Source organism: Muntiacus reevesi, chromosome 8 (assembly GCF_963930625.1).
Source record: "Muntiacus reevesi chromosome 8, mMunRee1.1, whole genome shotgun sequence".
In the NCBI taxonomy this organism is placed as follows: domain Eukaryota; kingdom Metazoa; phylum Chordata; class Mammalia; order Artiodactyla; family Cervidae; genus Muntiacus; species Muntiacus reevesi.
In genome coordinates, this window is record NC_089256.1 from 4,496,290 (window position 1) to 4,524,114 (window position 27,825).

Sequence of the window (27,825 nt, forward strand, 5' to 3'; positions counted from 1 at the left end):
TCTACTTTACAGTTATAACCTAGAGTGAGAAATGTAACATGTGCCTATATGTAACATTGCTTTAATAAAATATTTCTTTGGTAAGTACTCAATGCTATAGGAGCTTTTAAAAGAGACAAACATCTCTACTAGATAAACTAAGTAGAAATATTCTTCAAATTTTAAATATTGGTCTCATAAATGAGAATAGGGGCAGACAATGATTTATTCTTCTATCTGACAATAACATTTCATAGATAATCCAGAAAAGATGGGTTCAAATTTTCTCAAAGTTTAGCAATTGCAAACTAAAAATTACAAAGAAGTGAAAAATAGTCGTGAGGTTTTTTTTTTTTTTAAGAGAATAAAAAATATCAAACTTTGTTATCTTCAAATTTACATTTTACTGGTAATTAGTGTAGTTTATTAAGTTATGAGAGATTGTTCTGCATGCAAAATTATTTACTCTGACAAAGTATCAGTCTCATTTAATAGCAAATAAATACTGACTTGGGATTTCCCTGGTGGCTCTGTGGTAAGGAATCTGCCTGTAATTCAGGAGCCACAGGAGACACGGGTTCGATCCCTGTGTCCGGAAGATTCCCTGGAGGAGGACATGGCAGCCTGCTCCAGTATTCTTTCCTGGAGAATCCCATGGACAGAGGAGCTTGGCTGGCTATAGTCCATAGGGTTGCAAAGAGTTGGACATGACTAAAGCAACTTAGCACACAGATACTGACTTATAAGTTAAAGAACTCAGAAAATTCCATCCCCAGACCTTCTTTCAGGGAAAAACAAAAATATAGATAGATAGATAGATAGATAGAGATAGACAGCATATTGTAGCAAAGAAAAAAATAGAAACAATTGAATCTAAAAATGATCAGAGATAAAAGAAATAAAGAAAAAATAAATATAATGATTTGAATTTTCTCAACTTTGAATTAAAGATCAATGATTATTTCACAGAGAGCACAATAAATGTTCCTGCTCAGCATAATACAAAACAAATTAAACCAAGTAAAAATAGCTTACAAAAAATAACCATTCAAAGCCCATTGGTTATACGATTTATCATCAGTACAAAAGAGATGGGACTTCTAGCTTTCGCTTACAATATGGGGAGATAAAAGGAGCACTCCTCCCCACTCTACAATGAAAAAGATCTGAGTTAATTTCAGATTAACTATTAATGAATTGTTGTCTCAAACCCTTCAAATTTCTAAGGTCAGAGAACAACCAACTTGCATCAACTCTTGGGAGAGACAATAGATGCAGAGAAGGAAGTATAAGGACATGGCCAGCAATGTTGATGGAACTGGACACTGGTGAAAAGAGAAGCTAGAATAGCTGACAAATTAGTAAAAATTATGTAACAACATGAAACCTCTGGGAGATAAGAAACTGGGGAGTCACAGGCTCTTATTCTATTAAAGGCATCAGGTGTTCCCAGAAAAGACTGAAAACAGACCCAAGAAGTGAGGCATCCCTGACAGAAGAGAACAGTTATGTGAGAGGTCAAACAGTACGACAAAGCCTTGTCTTCTCTGTATTAGTTTGTTAGGACTGTCATAGCAACACGAAGCATATGCAATGGCTTAAATAAAAGGTTTTTTGTTTTTGTTTTTCTTCCTCACAGTTCTGGAGGCTAGAGGCTAGAAGTCTGAGATCTAACTATCAGTAAGTTCCTGCTTTCTGCCTCTCTCTTAGCTTCTAGTGGTTGGCTGGCTGAGTTTGACTTCCTTGGAATATAAATTCACCACTTTATTCTCTGCCTTCATGGAATTCTCCCTTTGTGAATCTGTGTTTTGTATCTATCTAAAGTTTTTCCTTCTTAAAAGAATGTGAGGACTTTTCTGATAGTCCAGTTGATTAAGAATCTGCCTACCAATGAAAGGGACATAGATTCCATCCCTGGTCCAGGAAGATCTCACATGCTGCAAAGCAATTAAGCCTGTGTGCTGCAACTGCTGAGCCCAAGCTCTAAAGCTAGTGCTCTGCAACAAGAGAAGACACCTCAATGAGAATCCCGTGCACCACAATTAAAAACTAGTTCCCACTCACTACAACTCCAGAAAGCCTTTGTGCAGCAACAAAGACCAGGACATCAAAAATAAAATTTAAAAACAAGCAAATAAGTACATAAAAATTTTTTAAATGGACATGAGTCATATTGAATTAGGGCACATTCCGATAACCACGTTAACTTTTTTTTTAACCTTAATAAAGATTCCATCTCCGAACACAGTCACATTCTGAGCTACTGGGAGTTAGGACCCCAACATGTTTTCTGAGGGACAAATTCAACCTACAACATTCTCTATCTACAGTAGACAGCACAAGTCTTGATCAGTGGGAAAGGTGAGAACTGCAATCCTTAGGTCATTAGTGAAAATTCATTATGAATGGCAAAGGGAACAGGAAACAAATCCTACTGTGGATGAGAGACATCCATGCTGAATCCACAAACATGCTAAATCCACAAACATGGCTAAGAGAGAGACAAGAGAACTGGGTAGACCACAACTCATAGACCCAGTGACACAATTGCATACACAAGTCTGAGGCTTTGTCAGAAAAACAATGAACACACCACACATCACAAGATAACAAGGTACAGATAACAAGTAGAAACATAATATTGCTGACGAAGGGGCAAGAAAGGAACAAGTACATGTAGAGATACTGTGTTAAAGGCACTGCAAACTGAAAATCAAAATCTCAGAATTCAGCATTTCTTTGGTAAACCGTCCTCTGCCCTGCCTTACAAGCTATCTCTACAGAATTTTGAAATCTGATGTGCAATGATAGTAACCATAGCAACAAAAATATCAATCCTAACCCAAGTCCTAAGTCTATTAAATGAAATCCTGCTATAAAGGTCTAGTGGAAGGAAAAGTGTACACATACCCAGATATGAACATTATCTCAGTCTAAGCTACTCCCCCAGAAAATGTCTGCCTCTCATCAAAAAATTCTGGCATAAGAAAACCAAAATAAAACAGATTCTGAATTGACAAAATGATCATAAGAATGAGACTCACATGTGACACAGACATAAAAGGATCAATAGGAAATTTCAAATAATCATGGTTAATAAGTTTAAGGCACTAATGGAAAAGGTTGACAATATGCTGTTTGTTATGCAAATTGCCACAAAAAATTAAATACTATTTCAATATATAAGAGATGAACAATTGGAATTTAAGTCTTTTTTTAAAAAAATGATACCCTTTACAATAGTACTAAAGAAGAAAAAGAAAGTAGGGCAGGCAGGGAGGAAGGAAGTTTTCCTGACTGAACTCTATCCCTCTACAAATCCACATATCAAAACGCTAACTCCCAGTTCCTAGGAATGTGACTGTACTTGGAGATAAAGTCCTTTTAAAGAGGTTCCTTGGTTAAAATGCAGTCCTAGGTTGGGCCTTAATCCAAGCTGACTGGTGTCCTTACAAAAAGAGGAAATGAGGATACAAAGGAAGGATGCATGTTTATAGAGAAATGACCATATGAGAACACAGCTAGGAGGCAGCCATTTGCGAGCCGAGAAGAAAGGCCTCAGAAGAAACTAAACCTGCTGGTACTTTGATTTTAGACTTATAGCTCCCAGAACTACGAATGAATAAGTTTCTGTTATTTTAAGCCATCTAGTTTGTGGTATTCGGTTGTGGTATCTAGAAAAACTAACACAGAGGGAAGGAAGAAAAACAGAAAAGTAAAAACAAAAGAAATGTTGAGATATAACTTCAAAAAATTATCTATAGAATATGTGTACAAAGAATGATGAAACATTAAGGAAGAAATTAGAGAATACGTAAATTTATGGGAAGAGATATTGTGTTCGTGAAATGGAAGGCTCAATATGATCAAGAGGCCATTTCTACCCAATTTGATTTATAGATTCAACACAATCCCAATAAAAATTCCAAGGGACAGAGAAAAAGTCCCTCACTGAATGAGTTTTAAAAGTTCAGTGAAAATGAAAATATGTTTAATTCTGGCAGGATTGCTTGTTTAAATAGTCATTTTGTCATTTAGTATTTATATTGATATAAATACTATATATGAAATCAATGAAAAAATTAAAAAATAGCCACTGCTTACAAGAAAAAATTAAAATTCATTCAAATTCATTACATCAAAAACATAAATTTTTTGAAGATATGTTAAATGGTAAATTCTATAGTAATGAAAATTAAGCTTAATTTAAAATACCCCCTAAAACTGCCTAGACACATAATAGAAGTTGATTAAGACATAGCTCATTAAATGAGCATGCTACCTTTGGAAATATGAGAAGGAGTCAAGGAATTCCTCAGATAGGTAACCTGTATCTCCCTAGGAAAGAATACTTTGGTTCCCTCCTTTGTATCCCTTGTGCAACTCTTAAGGGAGATTCTACTTATAGGGAAAAAAAGTGAAGAGAATTCCAGGACAAAGCCATGGTTATCTAAGGGTGAAACACTTAAAAAAAAAAGCTGGGGGAAATGGAAAATAATTCAATGAGCTAGGAATTGGAGTTTGGAAAATGAAGTAGTAAGAGCTGACCTTCAAAAAATAAAGAGTACCACAAAGATGGGGGCTAAATGAATTATATCTATTCAGAAGGCAACTGACTCCTAAGGGCATATTGAATTAGAGTGAAAATAGAGACTGAATTCCAGGCAAGGTTAATAAACTGTCAAGTTTTCCAAAATGACACGATCATGAAAAAAAAACAAAATCCATGGATTAAAAAAATGGAAATGTGGATTTGATGTTCAAGATACAGATCTTAGGCTAGGAAAGTAGGTATCAGTTATAACTGAAGCAATAAAAATAACTGTCATTAACAAGTACATTTTATAGACGTAAACGGAAGGGCACATAAAGTAGAACTTGGGGGCATACCAACCAGCATATGAAGTACTGTCAGGACAAGGGAAGACAGATTAAGAAATGGAACTGAGAGAAAGCAATCAGCACAAAAACCAAATGTGAGAACATCAAAGAAGGTCGGATTCAACTAAAAGATCAGGCAGAGGAAAGATAGACCAGGTCATTGAATTTGGCAATTCAAAGCTCAAGTGTAATTTTAAAGAGAATATTTACAAGGACTTAATTTCCTCAATTTAAACTAGATGCACTGGGACTAGTTGAACTTTAGTGTTCTTTCCAGAAATAACAATTCTGTTATCTTGGATCTCGGTTCTGAATCTGGAATGCCTTAGTTATATTGTTTTCCTTCAGTTGCAAAAGTGATATATTTGAACATTCATTCATTCTAACTACAGTAATTGACTGTATGTGCATGTCTATATCTATGTACCTTCAGAAAATTTAGTTTACATAAAATTATTTGGGGGAGTTTCGAGGATAAAGCAAGTCGCAGTGTCACTATTTTTATTAAAAAGATCTCAACCAATAATCTACTTGGCATTCACTATTTGTCATTTTTTGAAACACAGAGATTGGTAAGGAATAAGAAGTATGGTTAGTTTTACTTCAGATAATCTTTAGTAACTTTTATAAAATTCGTTGTTCCTAATAATATCTAACTGTAGAGAAACAAGTTCATCTAAAAAAAAAAGCATTTGCTTTATTTCCCAAATTACATCTGTGTAGTTATCATGATTTTGAAGACTGTGAAACTATAATTTAAGCAGTAACTTACTGTGTCAGGAATTGGTTATATCATTCTGTATTAATAATCTGATGCTTCCTACTCAATTCATTTCAACAATAAATAGTTATTTTCCATTACAAACAGCTGATTATAATTACTTATTAGTATCCTTTGCTATTCTCATAAACATATTTATGGTACTTAGCATAGCTATTAAGCATACTTAGCAAAAGCAAGATGGATTTTAAATATTTCACATAGAAAAACTCTGAGAATTGGACAATCTCTTTATTCTTGGAATGATTAATTATAGAGTTTGTGTGTGCTAAGTCGCTTTACTCCTGTCTGACTGTGACCCTTCGAACAGGAGCCTACCAGGCTCCTCTGTCCATGGGATTCTTCAAGCAAGAATACTAGAGTTTGTAGCCATGACCTCCTCCAGGGAGTCTTCCCAATCCAGGGATTAAACCCATGTTTCTTTTGTCTCGTGCATTGGTAGGTGGGTTCTTTACCACCAGTTCCAGCTGGGAAGCCCATTATAGAGTTTGCTCTGGGATAATTACCTTCAGCATTTTCTGATATATTTCTCATTTATATGTGTAGATTTTTAGTAGGTTGCTGCTACTGCTGCTAAGTCGCTTCAGTCCGACTCTGTGCAACCCCACAGACGGCACGCAGCCCACCAGGCCCCCCCCGTACCTGGGATTCTCCAGGCAAGAGTACTGGAGGGGGGTGCCTTTGTCTTCTCCGTTTAGTAGGTTATCCTACCATAAATAAACGAATGTTTTAACAAACTATAAAACCTACTGTATATATGAAAACCGTTTTCTCCTGTTGTCATCTCAATTGAAGGATTATGAAATCTACAGTATTTTTTTAACTACTTTGAAGTATGACAGATTTTCATAATAGTATTTCTAATAAGTGTAGTTCCTTGGCAAGGCTTAATATAGAAAAATTCGCTTGCAAACTTTTCACTAAAATAATTATGGACATTATTGCTTGTTGGAAAACAAGTTTATAGTGGAAATTTACTTTAGAGATACAGAAGTAAACATGTAAAATTCCTTCAAAATAAGAGTAAAGAATAAAGATTTCAAAATAAGCTTTGAAATCTCATGTAAAGCAACAGTAGCAGTTCATAGTTCTAATTTTCAAGAAATAATATATTCTTATATGTGACATGATATATTCTTTTTATATGCAAATTTTGATCTACAAAAATCTGTTAAAATTATACAAATAAACCCCAAAGGTAAGGTTTGCTACTAAAATATGATCAAATTTTAGCACTTAGGCTATTTTTTCTTTAGTTTACATTTTAAATCAGCTGAATTCTTTTATAAATATGAAAATAAAATTTTTTAATATTATTTTAATGTATCTACACATAACAAACATCAAAGAGATTTTTAGAACACATTTGAGGTTCTGAAAAGAATGTAATATTGGTTTGAAGAACTTCTGCTTCTACAACTAAATGGTTGTGTGATATTTAGGAATGTGTTCACACTTTCTGAGAGCTTCTGTGTTATTAAATAAAGTGATGATAATGATACTTATCTGATAAATAACATAAAAGGATTAAAATGACATAACATTTAAACATGCTTTGTAAAGTATGAATGCCAAATAAAGTACTAAAAATTTTATACTCAAGTCCAGTATGGAATCTTTTAAATGGAAAAAAATGTATCTGAAATTTGGAATACTCAGAAATGTATAGCTCTAGATTGGTGAGTTAACAGAAATCTATGGAGGAGTCGGACCAACAACTGAGCAAACTTTAAAAAAAAATTCAAAATGAAAGAATTGCACTTAATTATGGAACATAAACCTCTTAGGGGCTCAGACAGTAAAGAATCCACCTGCACTTCAGGAGACCTGGGTCCTATCCTTGTGTCAAGAAGATCCTCTTGAGGAGAACATGGCAACCCACTCCCGTATTCATGCCTGGAGAATCCCACAGGCACATGAGTCTGCCAATCTACAGTCCATGGGTTGCAAAGAGTCAGACAAAACTGAAGCAGATTAGCATGCATGCAATTTTTATATGGTAAGTTACAGTTTTCTTTAGGCATCACAATAATGGATGAGTAAAAGAAGATGATCTTCTTTTAAGATGCCATCTATCATCTTCACTCAATAATCAGGACAAAACAACATTGGAAATGTATGCCCATGAAATAGCCATAATCAAGAATATTTCAAACAAAGCCTAATGGCTGTGCCTAGATTCAAAATCATGTGACATACAGGGCTAGATGAAGCACTGGAATCAAGATTGCCAGGAGAAAGATCAATAAACTCAGATATGCAAATGACACCACCTTTACAGCAGAATGGAGAAGGAAATGACAACCCATTCCAGTATTCTTGCCTGGAGAATCCCATGGATAGAGGAGCCGGGTGGGCTACAGTCCACAGGGTTGCAAAGAGCAACTGAGCGACTACACTTACTTACACTTACTTACAGAAGAAAGTAAAGAGGAATTAAAGAGCCTCTTGATGAAGGTGAAAGAGGAGAGTGAAAAAGTTGGCTTAAAGCTCAACATTCAAAACATGAAGATCATGGCATCCAGTCCCATCACTTCATGGCAAACAGATGGGGGAAACAACAGAAACAGTGACAGACTTTATTTTTGGGGGCTCCAAAATCACTGCAGATGGTGATTGCAACCATGAAATTAAAAGACTCTGGCTCCTTGGAAGAAAAGCTATGACCAAACTAGACACCATATTAAAAAGCAGAGACATTACTTGTCAACAAAGGTCCATCTAGTCACATCTATGGTTTTTTTCAGTAGTCCTATGGATGTGAGAGTTGGACTATAAAGAAAGCTGAGCACTGAAGAATTGATGTTTTTGAACTGTGGTGTTGGAGAAGACTCTTGAGAGCCCCTTGAACTGCAAGGAGATCCAATCAGTCAATCCTAAAGGAAATCAGTCCTGGATGTTCACTGGAAGAACTGATGCTGAAGCTGAAACTTTGGCCACCTGATGGGAAGAACTGACTCACTAGTAAAGACCCTGAGCTGGAAAAGATTGAAGGCAGAAATAGAAGAGGATGACAGAGAATGATGAAACGGTTGTATGGCATCACCGACTCAATGGACGTGAGTTTGAGCAAATTCCAGAAGATGGTGAAGTACAGGGAAACCTGGCATGCTGCGGTCCACGGGATCACCAACAGTCAGACACGACTGAGCGACTGAACAACAAAAGTGTATTCAAAGTAGGATCAGACCCTAATTCTCCATTGTCTAGTAAGGAAGAGGAAGAATTTGATTAGTAAGCATTTTTTTAAGTCACACTGTCTCTTTAAAATATTTTAATTGGGAACATGAGAAAAACTGACACCTTTTGTAAAAAAGGTGAAATGCCAGTTTGAAATTTATTTGAAAAATCATAAGGTCTAGTGTGGTCACACTGAGACTACGCTGCTGGCAGCTGGAGTTGAGAAGGCAGGGAGTCTCCAGTTGAGAAGGCAGACTCTCCACCCAACCTAGTCTGTTTATTTTACCCATGTTAACTGCCAGTGTAAACATTTAAGTTTTATGTTTGTGAGCCTTGATCAAAATTCATTTATGTTTACTTTGAATCTGACTTTATCCTTGAAAATTTACTCCTGTTTTAACTTGAGAGAGAATTTGTAGTTTGAAAGTCTTTGAGAAAATATGTACTCAGATCTAATATATGCTGCTATTAGATAAATTTTACCTGAATTCTGCCCTTCTCACTAACCCTATAATAAATGTGCCTTCTTTTGTTTCATGAGATGTCCTTGAATTCCTCTGAAATGCAGTTTTTCTTGCCACCTTGTATTAATAGACCTATATTTAACTTGCTTCAAGAGGTATTTATTATGAACCTATTGAACAAGTGTATGATGAATTGTTGGAAGAACGTAACTGGGCAGTAATCAAGTCAAATAATTTTGCTGTTAGTGTATACCAATACATGGAGAAAAAAGTACTTGAAGACAACAGCAAAAGAAACTGACAGATTGTAATCATATATTAAAATCTGCTGCAGTGAAACTATATTTAATCTATTTGCCACATCCTATCTATAGGCTGGTGAAAAAGTTCCATTTGAAATTTTCATAAAACATTTTGCTACAATATAGGCATAAAAATTACATAATCATCACCATAATAATAAATTCCCAGTTGTTGAAGGGTTTCTTACATTGCCTTAAATTTTTACTACAAATTTTAATCTTCTGTGATTCAGTGGACTCCCTTATTAAAAGCACTTTCAATCAAAGTCAATACATCTCTCAAAGGACATTTGGAAATGTACAGACTATTTAGGAATTCTGCTGGGTGAGCAAGGGGCACAGATACATAATACATGCAATGAGTAGGACAATGCCCAAAAGAAAGCACTATCATAACTCAAATGCCAGGATACCTTGCTATATAAAACACTGAACTGAAAGGGCGTGGGCTTGCCTTCTGATACCAGCTTTGTAATGTGGCAAGTCACTTTCTCTCTGAGTTTTAGCTTTCTTCTGTGTCCTAAGGAGGCTGGAGTTAAGAGAATCATTTCTAAGTCATCTTTCTACTCTTACAGTCCTTAATTGGCTTATCCAGCAAACACTGATCCCCATTTCTAAAGGCCTATAATAGAGTTATAGCAACACTGCTTAGCATTCAACTATAAATCCCAAACTAGATTTTTTGACATCTTGGGTATATAGATATAGAAAGCCATATATATAATATTTTTTAAATATTTTAGGGGCAAAAATTGTTGGCAACCCTAAGTCCATAAATAGTCAAGTGATCTATTTATGCATTCTCATATTTAATATCATATGAGTATTATCTGTTCTTTTAATGGAGAAAACCATATAATTTTATATATCACATTTTCATTATTTCTTCATAGTTTTTCTAAGTGTTAAAATAATTATTACTTGGAAATGATTTATGTTTATAAATCTGTTATTTCTATAAAATGATAGTGTACTGAGATTGAAAATTCTTTGTTCCAAGATTAGCAAGAAAAGACAATTTTTCATTAGATGATGAAGAATCCATCTTCAATGCAGGAGACACCAGTGTGATCCTTGGGTCCAGAAGAACCCCTGGATAATGGAATGGCTACACACTCCAGTATTTTTGCCTAAAGAATTCTATGGACAGAGGTGCCTGGAAGGCTACAGTCCATGGGGACACAAAGAGCTGGACACAACTGAGTGACTAACACTTTCACGTTTTCTCTATGGGAGTACAGTTTAAAAAATTCTTTTAGTCCATGAGTCATATAAATACCGGAGAAGGCAATGGCAACCAGCTCCGGTACTCTTGCCTGGGAAATCCTGTGGATGGAAGAGCCTGGTAGGCTACAGTCCATGGGGTCGCAAAGAGTCAGACACAACTGAGTGACTGCACTTTCACTTTTCACTTTCATGCACTGGAGAAGGAAATGGCAACCCACTCCAGTATTCTTCCCTGGAGAATCCCAGGGACTGGACTGCTGTCTATGGGGTTGCGCAGAGTCGGACACAACTGACTTGACTTAGCAGCAGCATATAAATACAAAACCCATTTACTTAATTTTTTAACCCATGTTATCATTATGATATTCTCATTTTGTAAAGACACCACAATATCCTAAGAGATTAGATACATTGGTATATTCTTCTTGTAAACTTCTACCTTCTGATTAAATTCAACACGAAATTTTCTCTCCTCAAAACTCTTACTTAGATGTGGTCTACTTATATAAACAATGTTGTAATCTTCATATTATTTTATTGTTTTTTTTCATTTATTTTTATTAGTTGGAGGCTAATTACTTTACAGTATTGTAGTGGTTTTTGCCATACACTGACATGAATCAGCCATGGATTTACATGTGTTCGCCATCCTGATCCCCCCTCCCGCCTCCCTCCCCATCCCATCCCTCTGGGTCATCCCAGTGCACCAGCCCCGAGCACTTGTCTCATGCATCTAACCTGGGCTGGTGATCAGTTTCACCCTTGATAATATACATGCTTTGATGCTATTCTCTCAAAACATCCCACCCTCGCCTTCTCCCACAGATTCCAAAAGTCCGTTCTGTACATCTGTGTCTCTTTTTCTGTTTTGCATATAGGGTTATCATTACCATCTTTTAAATTCCATATATATGTGTTAGTATGCTGTAATGTTCTTTATCTTTATGGCCTACTTCACTCTGTATAATGGGCTCCAGTTTTATCCATCTCATTAGAACTGATTCAAGTGAATTCTTTTTAATGTCTGAATAATATTCCATAGTGTATATGTACTACAGCTTCCTTATCCATTCGTCTGCTGATGGGCATCTAGGTTGCTTCCATGTCCTGGCTATTATAAACAGTGCTGCGATGAACATTGGGGTGCACATGTTTCTTTCAAATCTGCTTTCCTCGGTGTGTATGCCCAGGAGTGGGATTGCTGGGTCATATGGCAGTTCTATTTCCAGTTTTTTAAGAAATCTCTACACTGTTCTCCATAGCGGCTGTACTAGTTTGCATTCCCCCCAACAGTGTAAGAGGGTTCCCTTTTCTCCACACCCTCTCCAGCATTTATTGCTTGTAGACTTTTGAATAGCAGACATCCTGACTGGCGTGCAATGGTACCTCATTGAGGTTTTGATTTGCATTTCTCTGATAATGAGTGATGTTAAGCATCTTTTCATGTGTTTGTTAGCCATTTGTATGTCTTCTTTGGAGAAATGTCTGTTTAGTTATTTGGCCCATTTTTTGATTGGGTCATTTATTTTTCTGAAATTGAGCTTCAGGAGTTGCTTGTATATTTTTGAGATTAATCCTTTGTCCGTTGCTTCATTTGCTATTATTTTCTCCCAATCTGAGGGCTGTCTTTTCACCTTGCTTATAGTTTCCTTTGTTGTGCAAATGTTTTTAAGTTTCATTAGGTCCCATTTGTTTATTTTTGCTTTTATTGCTAATATTCACAACTGGTGCTGGGAAAACTGGCCAACCACTTGTAAAAGAATGAAACTAGAACACTTTCTAACACCATACACAAAAATAAACTCAAAATGGATTAAAGATCTAAATGTAAGACCAGAAACTATAAAACTCCTAGAGGAGAACTTAGGCAAAACACTCTCTGACATAATTCACAGCAGGATCCTCTATGACCCACCTCCCAAAATATTGGAAATAAAAGCAAAAATAAACAATGTTAATTTAGATATTTCTGGGAGGGTGGGAATAAATATAGCTTAGATATGTTATTTAAAAAAATATATATATATATGTTTTAAACAAACTCATAATTTTGATTATTACTCATTTCTTTCATTTTTTATTTTGTTTGTTTTTTTGGTGGAAGGGCTTTAGGTGTAATTCCATTAGGATCTTTAGTCCTGAAGATTAACAACACTCAAATTATTCTGGACTGCTCTTAATGAACATATTGAAATACCTCTTCATCCAAGAAGCATTAAAAAATTATTACCTAGTTATTTTGGTTTTGACTTATTCAGAAGAATGTTAAGCTGTTCAAAATAACATTTGTTTGAGTTATAATTTAGCCTTCCACTAAATTTGAGCAATGAACTGTGTAACAACACTGCAGCAATAAATAGAGAAAAAAATACATAATTTCTGACAAAGCCTATTTCAACATGTCCTTTAATTGTCAATTGGACTTTCCTGGGCAGCATGGATTATGCCATTATTACTTTTTTCCTTTACATAACATACTGTCTTTCTTGAATGAACTGTCTGAGAGAACTTAATATTTAAGCCAAGTACAGAGAAGTATAGAGATTAGAGGTGGCTGCAATATTATTGTGAATCGTTTCAAAAGCATTAAGAAGTACTGAATGTAGAGGTCCTTCTAGAAGCAGCTAGCCAATGATTAACCTGGAGGAAAATTCCTTGAGCATATTTTTTTTTTCTTTAAGAAATAAGTTTAGGGTCATCCCTGTTGGTTCAGTGGTCAAGGCTCTCTGCTTCCAATGCAAGGGGCATGGGTTCAATTCCAGATTGGGGAACTAAGATCACACATACAGCTTGCAATACCAAACATAAGTAAATATATATTTTTTTTATTAAAACGCTTTGATTTAAAGAAAAGAAGTTTAAAACAAGAAAGTCCTAGAATCATTATTTTAACAGAATGATTGGTATAATAAAAATTCACTTTGATAGGCCATCATATAGGAAAAGTAATTGTTATTCTTTAGTTAGTGCATGCAGTAAATAGAAAAGAAAATGCTTCACTAATGCCTCTGTTTTTAAAGGATGCCATTCTATCTTGAAATTTAAACCCTGGGGTAAAAATAGTATTGAGACTAAGGACTTTTATGTTGGCAATCCATTAGCAGCTTTTAATTTCAATTTTGTTGCAATATCCCACTATATCTGACACCTTTTATAAAGTCCATCTTGATAAAGATCACCACGAACTAACCTATAAAAATTTATAATGTTAAGCTAATAGGTACTGAACTCATCCTAAATCCCAAATAGCTCACTATATCCTGACAACTACCATGAGATAGTTACAGTTCCTATTTTATCAGTGAGAAAACTATATTACAGAATATGTGATATTAATTTAACAACTAAGCACTTCTTGTTGGTGAATTAACTTTTTTTTTTTTTCACTTTGTGAGGGTAGGTACAGCAGAATTGACAAATAAGGTGAACAAAACTATCCATCACTATACATTAAGGTAAGGCAAATTGGCTGTCTCACTTCCAGGTATGGATTAACAACTGGTGACTTACTCATGTGAACTAAATGACTAAATGATGACATATCATTAGTGAAATCTAATGACCCAAAAAGAAAAAAAATCTACTTTAATATCAAAATGTACTGTTTTCCATTAAGTAAAAGATTATAAGGGAAAATGTGAAGGATGAACTTAAAATTTGAGGAGTACAGCTTGAGTTTGTGATTATAAAGATCTTTCATGTTGGAAATTTAGTATTTAATGGGAAATCCTTCTCACATCTTATAATTTTACATATTACAGAATAATAATCAGAAAACAAATGGGATAATTTAATATCAATCAGTGTCTTGACAATTAAGGAATACAAGATTTTTACAGTCCACTGAGAGTTGCGTTACTAGATTTATTTCACAAAGTCTGCTGTGGGTAACTTATTCAACCACTCTAATCAGTCTAGATGGAACTGGATTAATCTGCATTCTAGTAGCAAAAGAAAAAAATGGAAGACAATGTAGCAAAAACCAGTTAAAGCTTCAACACAAGCACACTAAAAAGATATTGAATTAAACAGCCCCCAAATATGTAATAATGTGCAACTATTTAGCATGATGCTCTGGTTTCTAAAAATCTCTCTCAAGGAAAGCACTTCTGTTACCTATGGTTCAAATATAAGAAGGACTATACAAGAATTAAAACATTATAAAATTCAACAAAATGGATAAGCCTTTATGTATTATTTATCTGCATTTCCCTCTCTTTCCTTCTTCTTTCATAAATTATTTTAAAAGATTATTTGACATTAATTATTTACAAAAATATTTTCTTCTTTGTAAATTTACCAACACTACTGCTCCTTCCTTCTTTATGCAATTTTAAAGCATTTCAAACTATCATTGCCTATTGACAATTTTAAGTTTTGCTTTTGTTGAATAATCTATGTTAGGCAGTATTGCATAACCTGTCATGGTGCTTGGCTAGTTTAGAAGCAGAATTTAAGCCTATGGTGTAAGAATTTTGTTGCTTTCCTCTGTGTAACATATAAAAAAATGCCTAACACATAGCATGAGTTCACGGAGTATGTATGGCTTAAATAAATGATGGGGAGGGGAATAAATAATACTGGAGATTAAGGAAACAGAAAAAGAGCTAATATAAGAGCAGAAAGCTGGGTAGGGTAAGGTCATGGGAAGCTATATAGATCTTGATTAAAAAATTATGGATTTTTACTACAAATTAACTGGTAGATTGTGGTAAAAATAATGCCAACAACTCTGGCCAAAAGCAAACAGAAAGAGTGAGATTGAAATAAAACAGGAAAGTAAATTTTTATGGTGTTTATATTGGATGTGAGAGTTGGACTGTGAAGAAAGCTAAGCGCCGAAGAATTGATGCTTTTGAACTGTGGTGTTGGAGAAGACTCTTGAGAGTCCCTTGGACTGCAAGGAGATCCAACCAGTCCATCCTAAAGGAGATCAGTCCTGGGTGTTCATTGGAAGGACTGATGTTGAAGTTGAAACTCCAGTACTTTGGCCAACTCATGCGAAGAGTTGACTCATTGGAAAAGACCCTGATGCTGGGAGGGACTGGGGACAGGAGGAGAAGGGGACGACAGAGGATGAGATGGTTGGATGGCATCACCGACTTGATGGACATGAGTTTGAGTAAACTCTTGGAGTTGGTGATGGACAGGGAGGCCTGGCATGCTGCGATTCATGGGATCGCAAAGAGTCAGACACAACTGAGCGACTGAACTGAACTTAACTGTTATTGGCCAATGTTTTTATTTTTTTTTATTTTTTTTTTTTTTATTTTTTTTTTAATTTTATTTTATTAGTTGGAGGCCAATTACTTCACAACATTTCAGTGGGTTTTGTCATACATTGACACGAATCAGCCATAGTGGTACATATACACCATGGAATATTACTCAGCCGTTAAAAAGAATTCATTTGAATCAGTTCTAATGAGATGGACAAAACTGGAGCCCATTATACAGAGTGAAGTAAGCCAGAAAGATAAAGAACATTACAGCATACTAACACATATATACGGAATTTGGCCAATGTTTTTAATACTAACACTTAAATCGACAAGTATGCATGGTAACAAGCTTGCTTGTAAAGTTCTGATGCACTTTAAGAAAAATCTATTTCTAACTCTGTGACATTCAGGATAAGTCAAAACTACAGGGAGAGTAAAAAGATCAGCGGTTGCCAGAATCTTTCAGGGAGAGAGAGGTGAATAGATAAAGCACACTGGATGAATTTTTAGCACAGCGAAATTTTTCTGTATGATATTATAATGGTGGTTCCATAATATTACATATTTGCCAAAACTCATAGAAAATTCAATGCCTTGAGGGAACCCTGATGGAAACTGTGGACTTTGGGTGATAATTATGTGTCAATGTTGGTTCATTGATTGTAACAAATGTAACACTTTGGTGGGAGATTCCATGGTGAACTGTGTAGGGGGAGGAGTAAATGGAACTTTCTGCTTATTTTTGTTGTGAACCCAAAAATCCTCTTTGAAAAAAGTCTCTCTAAAGAAAAAAAAATTGCAACCTTTTTATAGTTGTCAATTTGGCATCAAGTTGATAAAGTCCTTAAAATATTCATTTATATTTGAGAAATTTACTTCTACATCACCCTCCCACAAAATAATCAAAGAGTTTTTGTTAGAAGTTTTTATCTTATCTGTTGGTGGTGTTCAATCACTCAGTCATGTCTGACCCTGTGACTCCATGGACTGCAGCACACCAGGCTTCCCTGTCCCTCACTATCTCGCAGAGTTTGCTCAAACTCACATCCATTGAATCGATAATGCTATCCGGCCTTCTCATTCATCCCCTATTGCCCCCTTCTCTTCCTGCCCTTAATCTTTCCCAGCATTAGGGTCCTTTCCAAAGAGTTGGCTAGGATGGCCAAAGTAATGGAGCTTCACCTTAAACATCAGTCCTTTCAGGGAGTATTAAGGACTGATTTCCTTTAGGATTGACTGGTTTGATCTCCTTGCTGACCAAGGGACTCTCAACTCGTCTCCAGCACCTCAGTTTGAAGGGCTTCCCTTATAACTCAGTCAGTAAAGAGCCTGCCTACAAGCAGGAGACCCGGGTTCAATTCCTGGGTCAGGAAGATCCCATGGAGAAGGAAATGGCAACCACTGCAGTATTCTTGCCTGGAGAATCCCATGGACAGAAGAGCCTGGCAGGCTACAGTATATAGGGTTGCAGGAGTCAGGCACAATTAAGCACACAGAGCACAGTTCAAAAGCATCAATTCTTTGGCACTCTGCCTTCTTTATGGTCCAACTCTTTCATAATTTTTTTATTAAAAAAACTCTGGAAATACCCTCACTTTCTTGTACTAACAGAATGGGGAAACTGTAGAATATTCATATATATTTTACCATCATTATAATGTTTTAAAGAATGCCTCATAATTAAGGAATATACTTTGAAGAAAAGTCAAGTCAAATATTGCTATAGTGTAACATATACAAATGACTGATGAAAAGTGCAAGACAGACACATATACCCAGGGGAGTGAAGAGGAGTAATGAAAAGAAGGATATCAAAGTGCTGCAATAATGATCTCTAGTGGGTGGGATTTCTCATAAATTTTATTTTCTTCTTTATACATAGCTGTGCTTGCATAAATAATAAAAAGTCAAAGATAAAATTTAAAATAGTTTCTGTTAAACATTTTAATTTATTAAATACAAAAATAATTTAATTTGGGGGATATGAGGTTAAGAATTGAGAAAGGGGCAAGTTACAGCAGGTTTGTGTCATTTGCCTGAGGAGCATTCAATTCAATATTAGTATTAACCAAAATGTGTTTTCTGCAGATCCAGTCCCATTAAATTCTCACCAGGAGGCCAAAACAATAAAAAAGTTAGAAAACACTACATATTATTTCACCTTCTTTGAGATTAACAACATGTGTGTTATGGTTAAGGCACTAAGAAGTCCTGCATTTAAGAAACTTGTTTAACTTTAATCAATGTTTCCCAAATGTAATTTGTTTGAAGTATTTTAAATGCAACTGGATTTAACGTCCTAAGGAATAAAGTCTTAAAAAAAAAAAAAAAAAACGCTACTGTAGGCAATCAGAACAATCAACAGTTTGAAATTAATTATTATTATTTTTTTTACATTGCAATATCCCCAGAGTAAAAGCCCAAGGAAATGTTGCAACTATACTGACAATTTCTTTCTAAGCAATTTGAGAGTAAGTTGTCAAACTCATGTTCCATTATCCCTGATAATTTCTGAGAACTTGTATTTCAACAAACAAGGACATTCTTCAATAAAACCACAATAGCAACATCAAAATCAATAAATTAACATGCCTACAATGCTTCAATATTGTTTTCAGAATCTTTTCAAGTTTTGTCATTTTTCTCAATAAAGTCTTTCATAGCTGTGGTTTTCAAATTAAAATTGTGAGTTTAATTTAGTTGTCTTTAGTCTGGAGCAATTACCTGGACATTCATGATCTTGACATGTTTGAGGATGAAAAGCACAGGTATTTCGTAGAATATCCTTCAGTTTGGATTTGTCTGATGACTCCTCATGATTCAACACAGAGTATACATTTTTTGCCAGGAAAATATTATAGAAGTGATACTGTGTTCTTTTCATTGCATTTTACAAAGTATATAATTTCAGTTTAGTGCATTAGGTTAGATTCACTTTGATCTTTTGATCAATGGAGCATATGCCAGACTTTTCTCACTGTAATGTTATTCTTTTTTTCTCTTCATAATTAAGAAGGTATTTGTGAAATGGCACTTTGAGCTATGTAAGTAATAAATTCCTCACTATTGAAATCCCTCACTATTCCCGCCTCTTGATATGCATTTGTTGTTCTTCAGTTGCTAAGTTGTGTCTAACTCATCGTGACCCCATGGACCACAGCACACCAGGCTTCCCTGTCCTTCACTGTCTCCTGGAGTTTGCTTAAATTCATGCCCATTGAGTCAGTGATGCTATCTAACTGTCTCATCTTCTGCCTCCCCGTTCTCCTTTTGCCTGCAATCTTTCCCAGCATAAGGGTCTTTTCCAATGAGGTCAGCTCTTTGCATCAGGTAGCCAAAGTATTGGAGCTTCAGCTTCAGCATCAGTCCTTCCAATGAACATTCAGGGTTGATTTATTTTAGGATTGACTGGTTTGATCTCCTTTCTGTCCAAGGGACTCACAGGAGAGAGTCCAGCACCACCTTTGTACAGTCTTCTCTGTAGGTAGAAACTAGAACTTGCTTCTAACCAGTAGTCATGGCAAAGATAAAAGGATGTCATTCCCCTGGTCATATTTTGTTATATAAAAGATTTTGTCTTGCTAGCTGACTCATTCCAGAATCATGTTTTCCATGGCTGGCTTCAAGGAACACTAACCCAATATGAATTCACCAAAAAATGAATCTCTAACAACCTGAGTGAGTCTGGAAACAGAATCTCCCCAGTAAAATCTCCAGAGAAGAACCCAGCCTAGGCAAACTCTAATTGCAGTTTTACAGGGAACCTGGATAACTCTGTGATTGTAACCTCACAGAGCACTCAGTCATGCTGTGCCCAACTCCTGACTCACAAAAACTGTGAGATAATAATTCAGGCTATTTAAAAGCTGTGATGCTTGTGGTAATTTGTTACACAGCAAAGAAAACTAATATACTTGCCAAACTTTCCTTTTATTAACAAGTTAATTCTGATATAGTCTCATAGATTTTTTTATTCCTAATTTATTCAATGAGTTATAATTTACTACTATCTATATTGATTTTGATATTCATATAGTGATTGATAGATAGGTCTGGCCAGTGGCATTCACTTTCACTTTAATATGTCCCCATTCATCTTTGAGCACTTTCTTATTTTCTGGTAGAGCATTGTATTTTAGACTCAGCTTGCATGTTCTTGCCCCAGCCTTAGGAATGAGCCATCTTCCCATTCAACACCAGTTAATTTTACTGGAGAATATTTAGAAGACAAGATCTGTTTTCTAGATGTGATTATTGCTAGAGGGTGTTCCTCACTACAAAGCATAGTTAGGGACACACATACATACCTATATAAAATATGCACTGCAGTTGTTGTTTAGTCATTAAGTTGTATCCAACTCTTTGCAACCCCAAGACTGTAGCCCACCAGGCTCCTCTGTCCATGCAATTTCCCAGGCAAGAATACTGGAGAGGGTTGCCATTTCTTTCTCCAGGGGATCTTCCTGACCAAGGATCGAACCCATGTCTTCTGTTTGGCAGGCAGAATTTTTACCACTGAGCCAGCTAGGAAGCCCTAAAATATGCTTATATGTATATATTTTATTCATTGTTGTTGTTCAAATACATAAATATATGTATACCACTGGAGAAGGAAATGGCAACCCACTCTAGTATTCTTGCTTGGAGAATCCCATGGACAGAGGAGCCTGGCAGGCTACAGTCCATAGCGTCGCAAGAGTTGGACATGACTGAGCGACTAAGCACATGAATACCAGTAATGCATTCTGTATCTTTTTTTTTTATTGTCTTAAATTTTATTTTTTTTCATTTATTTTTATTAGTTGGAGGCTAATTACTTTACAATACATGTAAATCCATGGCTGATTCATGTCAATGTATGACAAAAACCACTACAATATTGTAAAGCATTCTGTATCTTTTAAAAGATGTGTTTGCTCACATGCTTCTAACACAGTCCCACACCACAAAGTTCATGCTAACTTTATCCCTTTTTATATTTATAGTTCGCTTCTTAGACAATTAGAAAACTAGTATCTGTTATTCTTCATGTGTTTACTTATTTGTGCAAATGCCAGTAAGAGAACAATTTCTATTCCCTACTAAACTCCTCCTCCTACTTCAGACAGGTGCCCTCTTCCTCTGCTTTGGGCTAAGAAATTTCATGATGAGCCACTGTCATTATCCCACCGTTTAAGGAACCTCTCTTCAGCCTGCTTAGGCTTTAGTACTCCCTGCCAGTTAGTTCTCTCATACAGACTCTCCCCTTGCTGGTGGACTCTGACACCACACACAGCTGTGCTTCCTCTAAAACTTGCCACCGCACGGTGGATGACCCCCACCTTGGATATCCTCTTCAACCTGCTTGAGTTCTGTCATCGGCATTAAGCTGCATTTTCAGGGCGACATCTCCCTTATTTGTCTCTGGCTCACATACCCTGTGTGGGAAGCCTTTCAATATGCCTGCTTTCTTTACCACACTCAGACTCTGACACCCCCGTGCCAGGCTGCATACAGTCTCTGAATCTCAAGGCAATGCGGCCAACTATTCAAACTGAATTATACTAGCTCTACTCTTCTAAAAAAAAAATAGGTTGACAGACTAAAAGAGTCAGAGAGACAGAAAAAGAAAAAAAAAAAAAAAAAAAACAGAAATACACAGCATTTTTAAAATGAACTACTGGAAATCAGTATGTTGTACCATACAATGTACAGGAGGAAAATTGATCATAGCTTCAAAATGTAAAGTCACATAACTTGCTCTAGAAAGCAATGCTTTTTGATGCAGCATGTTGCAAAGTTTCAGCTGTCATATTTTTCACATTTTGCAATTATAACGTTTTATATGTGTGTGCATATATAAACAGCTATACATACTCAGTTCTCTCCATGCTAACAATTTAAAGTCTTGTTAAATATGAAATTATTAAGCATTAAAGGAAAGTTATGACCAACCGAGACAGCATATTAAAAAGCAGAGACATTATTTTGTCAACAAAGCTCCATCTAGTCAAGGCTATGGTTTTTCCAGTGGTCAGGTACGGATGTGAGAGTTAGACTGTGAGGAAAGCTGAGCACCGAAAAATTCATGCTTTTGAACTGTGGTGTTGAAGACTCTTGAGCGTCCCTTGGATTGCAGAGATCCAACCAGTCCATCCCAAAGGAGATCAGTCCTGGGTGTTCATTGGAAGGACTGATGCTGAAGCTGAAACTCCAATACTTTGGCCACCTGATGCTAAGAGCTGACTCATTTTTAAAAGACCTTGATTCTGGGAAAGATTAAGGGCAGGAGGAGAAGGGGACGACAGAGGATAAGATTATTGGATGGCATCACCAACTCGATGGACATGGGTATGGGTGGACTCTGGGAGTTGATGATGGACAGGGAGGCCTGGTGTGTTGTGGTTCATGGGGTTGCAAAGAGTCAGACACAATTGAGCGACTGAACTGACTGAACTGAAATTTAAATTTATTTTTTATTAAGGTCTAAGGATGTATATTTAGACTAACATTCTAAAGAGAAAAAACAATAGACAGATATGCACAACAATAAGTTTATGTAAAAGAAAGTAGCTTTGCATAAGTTTAGAAACATGAACCTCTTTAGAGAAGTTTTTAAATTTATATTTATGTGTCTAAGGACTAGTTCCAGGATCCTTATTAAGAAATAGCAAAGAATATATAAACTGATTCACCAGTGGAACTAGGTGGGACTGGTTGGATCTTTTGTTTCACCACTGAATTTGTGAATTCCTGTTTTTACATCATCTCTTTCTAGAAGTTATTCCGCTCTGGCTCTGAGTCGCCGCAGTCATTTGACTTAGAAAGTGCCCTTTGATGGACCTTGTTCACTACTGCCTTTTTCAGTGAATTAAAGTTTATGTCTGTCCTTAAAAAAATAAATAAATAAAAATAAAAACACCTCTGTTCCTCCTTGTGAGATCATAATTTCAAACAATATGCAATCTTACTGTTACACTAAAAAATATTAATTTGCTAAATATCTATAAATTTACATTTATAAGTGTAAATTATGTATTTAAATCATTATGAAAACCAACAAAATACATTTTGAAGTACTTTGAAAGTTGCAAATGAACTTAGAATTCAGTGATATGTGTGATGGAAGGATATATACATTAAGACCCTGCTCTCCAGAATTCAAATATTGTTCAGTGAGGCAGAAAGTAAATAGTAGATGATTACAAAGCAATACAAGACTTTGAAATATTGCAATAAAATAAGGTATTGAGAAGAAAATAGGAAAGGAATAATCATGACTTTGGAAATAATCTTTCAGTGAGTCTAAGAATGAGAAAAATCTAAATGACTTCCCCAAATATTCAGTGCTAGAGATGAGACTGGAATGATCAATTTCCTTATATGTCCTGGGTTCTTTTTCCTTAGTTTCCAATATGTCCTAGGAAGTTTAATGTCAAGACACTTTTAGGTGTGGAATATCTTGGAATATAGTTATTTTTATACTAGGTAAAACTACTTCATAAACAAAATTATCTAATGTTCAGTAAATTATTCTGTACCTAATAGTCTTATTCTTCATATTGTGACTCACACAAATGATGGAGATATAAACTACATGAATAACTATAAAACATTTTATTTAACACGCACAACGACACACACACACACACACACACACTGAGGACAGTAGAGAACTGGTTTGCAGCAAAGCGTTTAATAATAAAGACATGTAACTTCTGCAGAGCCAGCATATCCATATCTAAGACGTTAATGAGGTGGAAAATTAAAAGAAATAACAGCACTTGGGTCTTGCAATGTTTTCTAAGCCCTTTAGTCCTTTGGTGCTTTTTTTCTCCCTTCTTTACTGGATGATGTTTATTGTGATGTTGATATAAACATTTATCATTGTGTATGTGAGAAGGTATAAATTCTTACTGATTCCTTAGTTCAACTGATACCCACCGGGAAGATTAACAGAGATTGATTTTTCCTTTTTCTTTTTACAAATGTCTTTCATTCAAGTTTTCAGAATTGATTTAAAGAAAAATCTCTATTAAACTTCTCTAAGTTTTAAAATTAATTAAAGTATTTATTAATATTTTTGCCTTCATTGAATGGTCTATAAGGTTTTAGCTCAATGTCAACTAACTTTTTTTAAAAAAATGGGGCAGGAAAAGAAGCCAAATTGAGAATAAAGAAATGTTGGTAAGGAGGATGAGAGGACTTAAGTAGTTTCTACTGAATTCAGCCTTTCTAAAATAATTATGTTGCAATAAATTCCATCACCGAACTCTAGACTGAATAAATAAAAACATGAAAATCTTCTGCAAAGCTCTGGATACTGACCACTACACTGAGCAGAGGATAATGATGCATACAGGTTAACATCATTTAGAATCAGATTTTAGATTTATTAAAGCCAGAGCTGAGTTTTCATTGCTTAGTTGTTTACCTTTTCAGCATCATAATTGCCTAAGTAGCTCATGTAACCTAAAAGAGGCAATCATAAAAATATAAGAAAAATAGACTGGCAACATTTAAAAGATAAATTATGTTTCCTTCAAACAACAAAAACAGAGAAAGATAAATTTTCCTTAAAATATTAACAGATTGTTTCTTAATTTCCATTACAGAACTAAATAAGAAAACAGAAAATACTTTATATTCAATTTAATTTATGACCCCAGATCCACAACATACTAAAAAACAGTTAACAAAGCATCATACATAATAACCAATGTGTTTTATCAAGAGTGTGCATACAACACCCTGTATGTGAGTGTATGGATTATATGTAAGTCTATGAAAAACATGTAACTTTATGAAAAATATCTAAGTCTATCTATGATCTGTGATTGTATGAATAGCATATATAAGTTGACTCTCTAGCAAAATTGAAGTTGACCATCATTTTTTGTTTAATTTATGGCAAATTTTGAAATTGTTTAAGCTAAAATGATATTTATTTCTTCCTTCTTTCCTCACTTGGAACTCAGGGAGGTTAATCGTACACTTTTTTTAAGGATACACTCTCATTTCTGCATGACTGTCATCCAATTCTACTTTCCCTGACCCAGATAACCATTATCCCAAATTCCATTTTAATTTTATCTGTATTCTTCTTTATTTTTTACTGTTTGTTGAAGTATAGCTGATTTACCATATTTTGTCAATCTCTGCTACACAGGGAAGTGACTCAGCTATTCACATATAGACATTCTTTTTTTTAATATTATATTCCATTATGCTTTATAATAGAATATTGAATATAGTTCCCTGTGCTTTATAGCTGAGCCTTGCTGTTTGTCTGTTCTGTATATAATAGTTTGTAGCTACTAATTCTGAACTCCCAGTCCTTTCCTCCTTTCCCTCCCTTCCCCCTCGCCATTTAGCAACCCTATTCCTGGGCATATACCTGGACAAAATTATAGTTCAAAAAGATACAGGCACCCCTATTTTCATAGTAGTGATTTAATTTCGAATTTACACTGAACCTGCTTCTGTGACTTTAACCCTTGAAAAATGAAAGTGTTAGTCACCCAGTCATGTCCAACTTTGTGATCCCATGGCCTGTAGCCCACCAGGTTACTCTGTCCCTGAAACCCTCCAGGCAATGATCCTGGACTGGGTGGCCATTTTCTTCTCCAGACTTAAACCCTTATCTTGCCACTTTTGTAGGCCTACATTATCGCCTGCTTCAGGGAGATAATGTGACCCCACCCACCTGGGAAGGATTGTGAGGTTCTTGATCTGGGCGGCAAATGGTGCAGCCATTGGTGCCCCTTTTCTGTGCTTACAGGCGCAGCCCAGAAGTTCACATCTGGGGAGGCTGCAATCACAAATCAATGTGACATATTTGCTTGTTGATATGACAGGAGACATCCCATTTAGCAGTACCAAGGAAATGACTGTAAGGAACTCAAACTAACACTTCTCCCTACCTGAGGCTTGCCGTTCTAGGAGATATTTGCAGGAATTAAATGGTCTTTTTACTTTTTTCCTCACCTCTCCCCACCTCTGATCCATAAGAGAATCTGACATCCAGGCCCCAGCAGCACGGTTATTTTGAAGAAATAGCCTGCCATCTTATCAGTCAGCTGGCTCCCAAATAAAGTCCCTTCATAGCCTCAACACCTTGTCTTGGATTCATTGACTTATTGTGTGGCAAGCAAAGTGAGCTTGGACTCAGTAACAAGTTGTGGAAATAATTTAAATGTCCATCAGCAAATGAATGGATAAAGAAGATGTGGTACACATATACCATGGGCTATGACTCAGCCATCATAAAAAGAATGAAATAATGACACTTTAGCAACACAGAGATCATACTAAGTGAAGTAAGTCATAAAAAAAAAAAACAAATACCCTAAGTTATCACTTATATGTGGAATCTAAATTATAGCACAAGTGAACCTATCTACAAATAGAAACAGACTCACAGACATAGAGAACAGACTTCTGGTTATATACCTTTTTACATAGTACATAATTTCAATCTTTTGGGGGTAATGATATTTATTTATTTTTATTTTGCTATATGTTACTTTTGAGAGTTAACTTTGGTCATTCAACCACATATTACTGATGAGAAATACTCTGTAATGGCAAAATAAGGACCTCTAAAAATCAACTTCCCCAGAAAAGCAATGAGAGCACTAAAATGTCAAAATCAGTATTTTCTGAATCCACAAAGTGTTATTGAAGGGAAGAAACTGAATGTTGTTTAAAACAAAACAAGTCTACGGCAATTTTAACTAGTCTTGTTCCTATACCCTCACCCCAGCTCATCATGAACCTTGAAAACAGACTTGCAACCATGGTAGCCACAGTCAAAAGCAGCCTAGTAGCATTGGAAGGGGAATAATGGGTTTGGAGCTCCCCAAAGCCCTATCCCTACAGAATTGTCATTTGTATCCCTGGCAGCTTCCCAGAAAAAAAATCCCATTCACAGAGCATGTCTTTATTTCTTTTGAATCTGAACATACTTGATGAAAAATGCCCCATCCCCAGGGCATTTGACAAAAAAATAAAATCAGCAGCAATTCTTGACATCACAGATGCCTACAGTGTCAGTAAGAATTGATGCAAACAAGAGGCTGACTTGAAAACATAAAAATAACTCTGGGGTATAAGTTGTCTTTAGAGGACTTCCAGTTTTTGGTCTGGCATGTAAGAAGCTTAGAAGCTGCCACTCCATCCTAGTAAAAAGTAAAAACCTGAACAAACTGAAAAATCTACAGATCTTCTTAGATCTGTCAGAGAAGTAAGATAACAGAACAAATGCTACCCCTCAAACTAGAGAGACCTGCAGGCAAATGCAGAGAATCACAACTTTTTGGAGCAGAAACCCTCTAGCTGAAACTTCTGTAGGTATGGAAAGCTGAATTGTAATTGGTAAATTGCTGGAGACTTAACCTGAGAGAAGTATGAAGGATAAGAAACTCAGGGAGATTCAGTCCTTAGGGGGCCCCCCATATCTTTGTGATTTTTAAGTCCTGGAGCTCTAGCAGGTCCTCACAATGAATGTTTGGAAAAAACAAAACATAACAAAAGCCTCCTGCCTCCAGCACAGAGAAAATCAAAAGAACAATTTTGGAATACACTGGAGTATTCTGTTTCTCTTAACAAGGTCTGACATCTGGCTTAACATACTAGGATTTATCAGAGCCTAAGTGACCTAAGGGAAGAGAAACACACACCTTAATCCCCCTCTAGCTAAACTATCTCACCTGAGTGGAGGAGAAGACAAGAATGAGAAATGCATGTGAAGTTCACAGTCCAGGGTCAAACTCACTTGAAAGACTTAAAAGTTTAAATCTTAGGACTAT